The 10,673-nt window shown below is 43.2% G+C and overlaps 1 long non-coding RNA gene across 1 annotated transcript; it reads left to right on the forward strand.

The window, feature by feature from the left end:
- The first annotated feature begins 635 nt into the window (after positions 1-635).
- LOC135375589 (uncharacterized) lies at positions 636-1,248 on the forward strand. The gene is made up of 2 exons (XR_010417290.1): positions 636-876; positions 932-1,248. It is a non-coding gene; the product is annotated as an uncharacterized LOC135375589 (long non-coding RNA).
- Positions 1,249-10,673: the final 9,425 nt, after the last annotated feature.

Genomic DNA, 10,673 nt, shown 5'->3' on the forward strand with positions numbered 1-10,673 from the left:
CGTTGACCAAGTTCGAACTCGAAAAACACACACACGACGGACACACTCTACTCCCAGAAGTGAGCGACGCTCACACGAGTGCATGCGATTTCACGGTGAGCCTTTCACCTTTCGTTGGTTGCAGTGCGAAGGTTTCAACGAAGCGGGCAATGCTTGTCGCACGGACACCGAATCCTGTCTCCGTTGTGACTGCATTTGAAAATGCGACGGCGCTCACAAGTGTTCCTCAGGCGCCAGCTCACCACTGCATTCCAGTTCTGAACTCGAGAGACTGTTCGTACGTAGGATAGTTGTGTCGGGAAACATCACAACACGCGCTGAGCCACTTTGACACACGGACACGGACTTCTCTTTGAGCAATGCCATCATACCGTGGTGTCAACTGACATCGTCGAGACGCGAGACGCCGCTGCCACTTCTCCCCTTTCTCTTCTCGTAACTGCCCGCCAGACAGGCAGCCCGCGAAAGAATGCTCTTTTGAAACTTTGCCAACCAATAGCGGAGCGCGCAATGTCCTTCGGCCAATGGGTATCAACTATGATGCCTGACGGAGTAATATCACGTGTTTATGACGTGCAAACATTTTTTTAGAGCAGCGAAGAGGGGGAGCTGTGGGGGCCTGGTTAGAACTTCGACGCGTCGCCAGCAAGTTCGTTTTGTCTTCAGTAACCGTCGCAAGGATGGTGATGGTGTATCTCCTGTGAAGTATTTACGTGTGTTTCAGTGCGCTTTGTAAGACAATGCGATGACAATGGTTCCTGTGCAACACATTGTCGGTTTCCCGGAAGAGTTTTGACGCCAAGAAGACGTAACCGGCGTAGAGGCAAGAACGCACTGTGAAACGCCAATCGGTCTGCACGTCGCGAATGTTTGCAGGTATGAGTGATGACCGTGATGTTTTGATTACTATTAATTAGATGTTTCATTTTAGAAACTTCGGAGGAACTTGAAGAGAAACAGGATGAGAAGATTCCGAACGTACGGTGAAGAGGAATAGGGTGTATGTCGCGACCTGCATGGAAAACAGGAGTGTCGTGTCATCTTCTCTAAGAAAATACAAGATGTGAGGTGGCCAACGAACGAAAGCTCCCTGTGGTCCGTGAGTGCATCGCACAGTCACGCATATGCTTTGTTTAGACACAGTGAGTGATCAGACTTATACTACGTGGTATGTAAATGTAGAGATGTATTGATTATTTCTTTCTGCTCAGTGTATGCTTTTAGCAGAATAAACGGTAATTTACTTGAGCAATATGTGCATTTCTACGCATTATTTTCGGTCATGCATTCAGTGGTCCCAGCTGCTAAGTGGCCGGATCCCGGACCACTTAACAGAGGGGACCACTGGATCAATTCCACTGTGAAGCTGGTGAATCTGGTTCCACTTTCAACTGGTCCCAGTCACTAAATGGTCCCACACTCAAAGTGGGACCTGTCCAATAAAGCACTTTGAAGTGGTCCCACTCCAGATTTTTGCCTGGGTCACCAACGATCCTAATCTTTATACTCGTCTTAACCATGTTTCTCAGGTTCCTCTAGCTCCTGAAATAAAACACATAATCAGTAGTAATCGAAGCACCACGGTAAGCACTTATACCTCTTAAAATCGGAAGAAGTATTCTGTGCAGTCCGTTTGGCGTTTCATCGTCCGGTTCTTCTGCGGACGCTGTGTCTTCCTAGCGTCGAAACTTCTCCGAGATATCGCTAATATGTTTCACATGACTCATTGTCATCACGTTGTCTTAGAAAACGCGCTAAAACCACGTAAATAGTGCACAGGAGATGCCCGATATCTGCCACGGCAACCGAAGAGAAAAAACGACCTCGTAACGACGCGTCAAGTTCCAACTGACGCCAGGCGCCCACAGCTCCCCATAGAGCCCATAGTTTGAGATAATTCAGGCAACACTGGACATACGACCAATGAAAATGCGTCGTGATGCCTAGCAGCCAACCAATCAGCAACCTCTCAGTTTGGCTCGGCTTTTGGCCGGCCCTGGCTGCCATTGACTTCTACTGGTTTTCATACCTGGCGCCCGTTATTCCAAAATAACTAAGACATTTTTGATAGGCGGAATACATATTTATTGATGCAACGTATAAACTCAAATGTTTGACTCATATATTCACCGTGCGTACAGGACGTTTCGTTCCTTGAATAGACAGCAAACAAACCAAGTTCGAACTTGCAAAGCACACATACAGTCTACTTCTGGAGGTGAGCGAAGTCCACGAGTGCGTGCGTTTCACAGATGAGCATCTTATTCTCATTCTGGCGATGCACCGTAGGTCACACAGCCACGGGAAATACTTTTGTCGTTACGAACACTCTCTTCTTAGTCACTGTATTTGAAAATGCGAGAGCGCTCGAAAGTGTTCCTCAGGCGTCAGCTCACCAAGCATTCCAGTTCCGACCCGGCAAGAATGTCCGTAGGTTGACACTTTATCGGAGATCAGTACATGGCAAGAGTCACTATAGCTCACGAACAAACCCGCCCGTACACTTCCTCTTTGGTCGTTGTAGTCAAGCGACATCGGCGAGCCGCGGAGACGCAGCGACCTTGCGTGGAGCTGCCCGCCTGGCCGACTGCCCGCGAAAAGTGAGCTGTCAGATACTTCGAAACTTTATCAACCAATCCCGGAGCGCGCATCTTCCTTTGGCCAATGGGCATCCGTCATGATGCCTGACGATGTAATACCACGTGACTGTGACGTGATTTTATTTTTCTACTGCCGCAAATGCGGGGAGCTGTGGAGGCCTGCTGACGCGCGCTCTCTCTGCTCCCTCTCGCGGCGCTCGCGGACCGCCGTTAGAATTTGAATTGAAAGCGTCCCGCCGCACCGGAGCGCCCTCATAATTATTGCATCTGCTTTGGGTCAGCCCGTGCAATTACCTCTTTGTTTTTAGTTCTTCTAATTATTTGGCGGAGTGTATCATCTTTGGATTGTGTCTATTGGTATTTTGCTGGTACATTTTATGACATTTGCCTTTAGATGAGAATATGAGCACCAATTGAAGTTACAGCATATATTTTATCGAAGACGTAAACGGATAAAACCCCCAGAAATATAGATCATACGTGTGCTAAAATACATCAAAATAATGGCTAAAAAGAAAAAAAAATCAGAAGGGTATATGGCAAGAGTGGACTCTTCTTCCCCTAGCGGATCTCAAAGGGGGAAGCTGCCCAGCTTGGAATCTAAAGTGGTTCAATTGACCATTGTGGGAATAAAATGGTACCTGTGAGGCTCCCACTGTAAGTTCTGGAACCATTTGAGGCCAGAGTGGTACCACTGATTTCACCAATGTGGAACCAGCCACCCCACATGCGAATCCAGCTGGGACCACCAAGATTCAACTGGAACCATTCCGGAACCATCCACATTCAAATGAAACCAGTCCAGATTCAAATGGAACCATTCTGGAACCAGTCCAGATTTTTGCCTGGGTAAAAAGAATAGTGAATTCACGGCTTTAATGTTAAAATCTTTAACGGAATTTTCTATTTTGACGTCCACGGTTTATTGAATGTAAATGCATAACTAACGCTGTTGATGTTGTGACTGTATTGTTGAAATGCGAGCGGGCTCCAGCGGCGGGCTCGTATGCTCGTCACACTGTCGTTGTCTTCGTTTATGCAGTCATCCACGGCATCTCTTGCGAAGATTTCTGTTCGATGTGCACCTGCGAGCGTACTTCGTCAACTAAAAAGAATAGTGAATTCACGACTTTAATGTTAAAATCTTTAACGGAATTTTCTATTTTGACGTCCACGATTTATTGAATGTAAATGCGTAACTAACGCTGTTGATGTTGTGACTGTATTGTTGAAATGCGAGCGGGCTCGTACGCTCGTCACACTGTCGTGTCTTCGTTTATGCAGTCATCCACGGCATCTCTTGCGAAGATTTCTGTTCGATGTGCACCTGCGAGCGTACTTCGTCAATTAAGTAAAAAGAATAGTGAATTCACGACTTTAATGTTAAAATCTTTAACGGAATTTTCTATTTTGACGTCCACGATTTATTGAATGTAAATGCGTAACTAACGCTGTTGATGTTGTGACTGTATTGTTGAAATGCGAGCGGGCTCGTACGCTCGTCACACTGTCGTTCTCTTCGTTTATGCAGTCATCCACGGCATCTCTTGCGAAGATTTCTGTTCGATGTGCACCTGCGAGCGCACTTTGTCAACTAAAGAAAATAGTGAATTCACGACTTTAATGTTAAAATCTTTAACGGAATTTTCTATTTTGACGTCCACGATTTATTGAATGTAAATGCGTAACTAACGCTGTTGATGTTGTGACTGAGCTGTTGAAATGCGAGCGGGCTCGTAGGCTCGCCAGACTGTCGTTGCCGTCGTTTATGCAGTCATCCACGGCATCTCTTGCGAAGATTTCTGTTCGATGTGCACCTGCGAGCGTACTTCGTCAAGTAAAAAGAATAGTGAATTCACGACTTTATGTTAAAATCTTGAACGGAATTTTCTATTTTGACGTCCACGATTTATTGAATGTCAATGCGTAACTAACGCTGTTGATGTTGTGACTGTACTGTTGAAATGCGAGCGCGCTCGTAGGCTCGTCACACTATCGTTGTCGTCGTTTATGCAGTCATCCACGGCATCTCTTGCGAAGATTTCTGTTCGATGTGCACCTGCGAGCGTACTTCGTCAACTAAAGAAAATAGTGAATTCACGACTTTAATGTTAAAATCTTTAACGGAATCTTCTATTTTGACGTCCACGATGTATTTAATGTAAATACGTAACTACCGCTTTTGATGTTGTGACTGTATTGTTGAAATGCGAGCTGGCTCATACGCTCGTCACACTGTCGTGTCTTCGTTTATGCAGTCATCCGCGGCATCTCTTGCGAAGATTTCTCTTCGATGTGCACCTGCGAGCGTACTTCGTCAAGTAAAAAGAATAGTGAATTCACGACTTTAATGTTAAAATCTTTAACGGAATTTTCTATTTTGACGTCCACGATTTATTGAATGTAAATGCGTAACTACCGCTGTTGATGTTGTGACTGTATTGTTGAAATGCGAGCGGGCTCGTACGCTCGTCACACTGTCGTGTCTTCGTTTATGCAGTCATCCACGGCATCTCTTGCGAAGATTTCTGTTCGATGTGCACCTGCGAGCGTACTTCGTCAATTAAGTAAAAAGAATAGTGAATTCACGACTTTAATGTTAAAATCTTTAACGGAATTTTCAATTTTGACGTCCACGATTTATTGAATGTAAATGCGTAACTAACGCTGTTGATGTTGTGACTGTATTGTTGAAATGCGAAGGGGCTCGTACGCTCGTCACACTGTCGTGTCTTCGTTTATGCAGTCATCCACGGCATCTCTTGCGAAGGTTTCTGTTCGATGTGCACCTGCGAGCGTACTTCGTCAAGTAAAAAGAATAGTGAATTCACGACTTTAATGTTAAAATCTTTAACGGAATTTTCTATTTTGACGTCCACGATTTATTGAATGTAAATGCGTAACTAACGCTGTTGATGTTGTGACTGTATTGTTGAAATGCGAAGGGGCTCGTACGCTCGTCACACTGTCGTGTCTTCGTTTATGCAGTCATCCACGGCATCTCTTGCGAAGATTTCTGTTCGATGTGCACCTGCGAGCGTATTTCGTCAAGTAAAAAGAATAATGAATTCACGACTTTAATGTTAAAATCTTTAACGGAATTTTCTATTTTGACGTCCACGATTTATTGAATGTAAATGCGTAACTAACGCTGTTGATGTTGTGACTGTATTGTTGAAATGCGAGCGGGCTCGTAGGCTCGTCAGACTGTCGTTGTCGTCGTTTATGCAGTCATCCACGGCATCTCTTGCGAAGATTTCTGTTCGATGTGCACCTGCGAGCGTACTTCGTCAACTAAAAAGAATAGTGAATTCACGACTTTAATGTTAAAATCTTTAACGGAATTTTCTATTTTGACGTCCACGATTTATTGAATGTAAATGCGTAACTAACGCTGTTGATGTTGTGACTGTATTGTTGAAATGCGAGCGGGCTCGTAGGCTCGTCCGACTGTCGTTGTCGTCGTTTATGCAGTCATCCACGGCATCTCTTGCGAAGATTTCTGTTCGATGTGCACCTGCGAGCGTACTTCGTCAACTAAAAAGAATAGTGAATTCACGACTTTAATGTTAAAATCTTTAACGGAATTTTCTATTTTGATGTCCACGATTTATTGAATGTAAATGCGTAACTACCGCTGTTGATGTTGTGACTGTATTGTTGAAATGCGAGCGGGCTCGTACGCTCGTCACACTGTCGTGTCTTCGTTTATGCAGTCATCCACGGCATCTCTTGCGAAGATTTCTGTTCGATGTGCACCTGCGAGCGTACTTCGTCAATTAAGTAAAAAGAATAGTGAATTCACGACTTTAATGTTAAAATCTTTAACGGAATTTTCTATTTTGACGTCCACGACTTATTGAATGTAAATGCGTAACTAACGCTGTTCATGCTGAGACTGTATTGTTGAAATGCGAGCGGGCTCGTACGCTCGTCAGGCTGTCGTTTTCGTCGTTTATGCAGTCATCCACGGCATCTCTTGCGAAGATTTCTGTTCGATGTGCACCTGCGAGCGTACTTCGTCAAGTAAAAATAGTGAATTCACGACTTTAATCTTAAAATCTTTAACGGAATTTTCTATTTTGACGTCCACGATTTATTGAATGTAAATGCGTAACTAACGCTCTTGATGTTGTGACTGTATTGTTGAAATGCGAGCGGGCTCGTACGCTCGTCACACTGTCGTTCTCTTCGTTTATGCAGTCATCCACGGCATCTCTTGCGAAGATTTCTGTTCGATGTGCACCTGCGAGCGTACTTCGTCAATTAAGTAAAAAGAATAGTGAATTCACGACTTTAATGTTAAAATCTTTAACGGAATTTTCTATTTTGACGTCCACGATTTATTGAATGTAAATGCGTAACTAACGCTGTTGATGTTGTGACTGTATTGTTGAAATGCGAAGGGGCTCGTACGCTCGTCACACTGTCGTGTCTTCGTTTATGCAGTCATCCACGGCATCTCTTGCGAAGATTTCTGTTCGATGTGCACCTGCGAGTGTATTTCGTCAAGTAAAAAGAATAATGAATTCACGACTTTAATGTTAAAATCTTTAACGGAATTTTCTATTTTGAGGTCCACGATTTATTGAATGTAAAGGCGTAACTAACGCTGTTGATGTTGTGACTGTATTGTTGAAATGCGAGCGGGCTCGTACGCTCGTCAGACTGTCGTTGTCGTCGTTTATGCTGTCATCCACGGCATCTCTTGCGAAGATTTCTGTTCGATGTGCACCTGCGAGCGTACTTCGTCAATTAAGTAAAAAGAATAGTGAATTCACGACTTTAATGTTAAAATCTTTAACGGAATTTTCTATTTTGACGTCCACGATTTATTGAATGTAAATGCGTAACTAACGCTCTTGATGTTGTGACTGTATTGTTGAAATGCGAGCGGGCTCGTACGCTCGTCATACTGTCGTTCTCTTCGTTTATGCAGTCATCCACGGCATCTCTTGCGAAGATTTCTGTTCGATGTGCACCTGCGAGCGTACTTCGTCAATTAAGTAAAAAGAATAGTGAATTCACGACTTTAATGTTAAAATCTTTAACGGAATTTTCTATTTTGACGTCCACGATTTATTGAATGTAAATGCGTAACTAACGCTGTTGATGTTGTGACTGTATTGTTGAAATGCGAGCGGGCTCGTACGCTCGTCACACTGTCGTGTCTTCGTTTATGCAGTCATCCACGGCATCTCTTGCGAAGATTTCTGTTCGATGTGCACCTGCGAGCGTATTTCGTCAAGTAAAAAGAATAATGAATTCACGACTTTAATGTTAAAATCTTTAACGGAATTTTCTATTTTGACGTCCACGATTTGTTGTTTGTAAATGCGTAACTAACGCTGTTAATGTTGTGACTGTACTGTTGAAATGGGAGCGGGCTCGTAGGCTCGTCAGGCTGTCGTTGTCGTCGTTTATGCAGTCATCCACGGCATCTCTTGCGAAGATTTCTGTTCGATGTGCACCTGCGAGCGTACTTCGTCAATTAAGTAAAAAGAATAGTGAATTCACGACTTTAATGTTAAAATCTTTGACGGAATTTTCTATTTTGACGTCCACGATTTATTGAATGTAAATGCGTAACTAACGCTCTTGATGTTGTGACTGTATTGTTGAAATGCGAGCGGGCTCGTACGCTCGTCATACTGTCGTTCTCTTCGTTTATGCAGTCATCCACGGCATCTCTTGCGAAGATTTCTGTTCGATGTGCACCTGCGAGCGTACTTCGTCAATTAAGTAAAAAGAATAGTGAATTCACGACTTTAATGTTAAAATCTTTAACGGAATTTTCTATTTTGACGTCCACGATTTATTGAATGTAAATGCGTAACTAACGCTGTTGATGTTGTGACTGTATTGTTGAAATGCGAGCGGGCTCGTACGCTCGTCACACTGTCGTGTCTTCGTTTATGCAGTCATCCACGGCATCTCTTGCGAAGATTTCTGTTCGATGTGCACCTGCGAGCGTATTTCGTCAAGTAAAAAGAATAATGAATTCACGACTTTAATGTTAAAATCTTTAACGGAATTTTCTATTTTGACGTCCACGATTTATTGTTTGTAAATGCGTAACTAACGCTGTTAATGTTGTGACTGTACTGTTGAAATGGGAGCGGGCTCGTAGGCTCGTCAGGCTGTCGTTGTCGTCGTTTATGCAGTCATCCACGGCATCTCTTGCGAAGATTTCTGTTCGATGTGCACCTGCGAGCGTACTTCGTCAATTAAGTAAAAAGAATAGTGAATTCACGACTTTAATGTTAAAATCTTTGACGGAATTTTCTATTTTGACGTCCACGATTTATTGAATGTAAATGCGTAACTAACGCTGTTGATGTTGTGACTGTATTGTTGAAATGCGAGCGGGTTCGTACGCTCGTCACACTGTCGTTCTCTTCGTTTATGCAGTCATCCACGGCATCTCTTGCGAAGATTTCTGTTCGATGTGCACCTGCGAGCGTACTTCGTCAATTAAGTAAAAAGAATAGTGAATTCACGACTTTAATGTTAAAATCTTTAACGGAATTTTCTATTTTGACGTCCACGATTTATTGAATGTAAATGCGTAACTAACGGTGTTGATGTTGTGACTGTATTGTTGAAATGCGAGCGTGCTCCAGTAATGGGCTCTTAGGCTCGTCACACTGTCGTTGTCGTCGTTTATGTATTCATCCACGGCATCTCTTGCGAAGATTTCTGTTCGATGTGCACCTGCGAGCGTACTTCGTCAAGTAAAAAGAATAGTGAATTCACGACTTTAATGTTAAAATCTTTAACGGAATTTTCTATTTTGACGTCCACGATTTATTGAATGTAAATGCGTAACTAACGCTGTTGATGTTGTGACTGTATTGTTGAAATACGAGCCGGCTCGTACGCTCGTCACACTGTCGTGTTTTCGTTTATGCAGTCATCCACGGCATCTCTTGCGAAGATTTCTGTTCGATGTGCACCTGCGAGCGTACTTCGTCAATTAAGTAAAAAGAATAGTGAATTCACGACTTTAATGTTAAAATCTTTAATGGAATTTTCTATTTTGACGTCCACGATTTATTGAATGTAAATGCGTAACTAACGCTGTCGATGTTGTGACTGTATTGTTGAAATGCGAGCTGGCTCGTACGCTCGTCACACTGTCGTGTCTTCGTTTATGCAGACATCCGCGGCATCTCTTGCGAAGATTTCTGTTCGATGTGCACCTGCGAGCGTACTTCGTCAAGTAAAAAGAATAGTGAATTCACGACTTTAATGTTGAAATCTTTAACGGAATTTTCTATTTTGACGTCCACGATTTATTGAATGTAAATGCGTAACTAACGCTGTTGATGTTGTGACTGTATTGTTGAAATGCGAGCGGGTTCGTACCCTCGTCACACTGTCGTTCTCTTCGTTTATGCAGTCATCCACGGCATCTCTTGCGAAGATTTCTGTTCGATGTGCACCTGCGAGCGTACTTCGTCAATTAAGTAAAAAGAATAGTGAATTCACGACTTTCGTGTTAAAATCTTTAACGGAATTTTCTATTTTGACGTCCACGATTTATTGTTTGTAAATGCGTAACTAACGCTGTTGATGTTGTGACTGTATTGTTGAAATGCGAGCGGGCTCGTACGCTCGTCACACTGTCGTGTCTTCGTTTATGCAGTCATCCACGGCATCGCTTGCGAAGATTCCTGTTCGATGTGCACCTGCGAGCGTATTTCGTCAAGTAAAAAGAATAATGAATTCACGACTTTAATGTTAAAATCTTTAACGGAATTTTCTATTTTGACGTCCACGATTTATTGTTTGTAAATGCGTAACTAACGCTGTTGATGTTGTGACTGTACTGTTGAAATGCGAGCGGGCTCGTAGGCTCGTCAGGCTGTCGTTGTCGTCGTTTATGCAGTCATCTACGGCATCTCTTGCGAAGATTTCTGTTTGATGTGCACCTGCGAGCGTACTTCGTCAATTAAGTAAAAAGAATAGTGAATTCACGACTTTAATGTTAAAATCTTTAACGGAATTTTCTATTTTGACGTCCACGATTTATTGTTTGTAAATGCGTAACTAACGCTGTTGATGTTGTGA

Source organism: Ornithodoros turicata, unplaced genomic scaffold (assembly GCF_037126465.1).
Source record: "Ornithodoros turicata isolate Travis unplaced genomic scaffold, ASM3712646v1 ctg00000903.1, whole genome shotgun sequence".
Classification (NCBI taxonomy): domain Eukaryota; kingdom Metazoa; phylum Arthropoda; class Arachnida; order Ixodida; family Argasidae; genus Ornithodoros; species Ornithodoros turicata.